A 1,391-nucleotide genomic window follows, 5' to 3' on the forward strand; every position below is an offset into this window, starting at 1 on the left:
TGAGACTGTCTCCCTTTGTTGCCCAGGCTGGAGTACAGTGGCTTAGTCTTGGCTCACCACAATCTCCACCTGCCGGGTTCAAGCAATTCTCCTGCCTCGGAGTAGCTGGGATTACCGGCGCTCACCACCATGCCCTGCTAATTTTTGTATTTTTACTAGACAGGGTTTCACCATGTTGGCCAGGCTGGTCTCAAACTCCTGACCTTGTGATCTCCCTACCTTGGCCTCAAAAAGTACTGGGATTATAGGCATGAGCCACTGTGCCTGGCTAATTTTTGTGTTTTTTAGTAGAGACAGGTTTTACCATGTTGGCCAAGCTGGTCTCGAGCTCCTGACCTGAGATAATCCACTTGCCTCCACCTACCAAAGTGCTGGGATTACACATGTGAGCCACAGCGCCTGGCCTAATTTTTGTATTTTTTTTTTTTTAAGAGATAGAGTTTTGCCATGTTGCCAAGGCTAGTACTAAATCTTAAATGTTTGTGATACTGAGTCATTAAATATTAGATATATAAAGCTAAACTTTCAGATATTTCATTAAGGAAACTGAGTTTTAAAGAAATCAAGTATCTGGTTAACCAAGTATAGAGTGTTTTCCCAAGTTTTGAAAGACAGGCAAATGCTGTCAACTGAAATTCAAGAGCACATTCAGTTGGGGCACTGTGGCTCACACCTGTATTCCCAGCACTTTGGGAGGCCAAGGCAGGCAGATCACCTGAGGTCCAGAGTTTGAGATCAGCCTGGCCAACATTGTGAAATCCCATATAAAAAATTAGCTGGGCATGGTGGCAGGTGCCTGTAATTCTACCTACTCTGGAGGCTGAGGCCTGAGTAATCACTTGAGCCTGAGAGGCAGAGGCTGCAGTGAGCTAAGATGGCATCACTGCACTCCAGCCTGAGTGACAGAGTGAGACTCCCATCTCAAAAAAAAAAAAAAGTACATTCAACCTCAATAGCAGGCCTCTCTAACTGACGGATTCAAAAGTGACTTGTATAATCCCAGCACTTTGGGAGGCCGAGGCGGTGGATCGATCACCTGAGGTCAGGAGTTCAAGACCAGCCTGTCCAACATGGTGAAACCTGTCTCTACTAAAAATAAAAAATTAGCCAGACATGGTGGCATGCTCTGCAATCCCAGCTACTTGGGAGGCTGAGGCAGGAGAATCGGTTGAACCCAGGAGGCAGAGGCTGCAGTGAGCTGAGATCGTACCATTGCACTCCAGCCTGGGAAACAAGAGCAAACTCTGTCTCAAAAAAAGAAAAACTGACTTTCACTTTCTTTTTTTTTGTTTATTTCAGTAAATGTCTACATTAAACATATATTTCTTTTCCGTAAAAAGAAAAAAGCAGTTTTATTTTGTGTTTTTGAGAACCCCGGAACCTGGGAGGCG

This window comes from Cebus imitator, unplaced genomic scaffold, assembly GCF_001604975.1.
Source record: "Cebus imitator isolate Cc_AM_T3 unplaced genomic scaffold, Cebus_imitator-1.0 Scaffold140, whole genome shotgun sequence".
NCBI classification, from domain to species: domain Eukaryota; kingdom Metazoa; phylum Chordata; class Mammalia; order Primates; family Cebidae; genus Cebus; species Cebus imitator.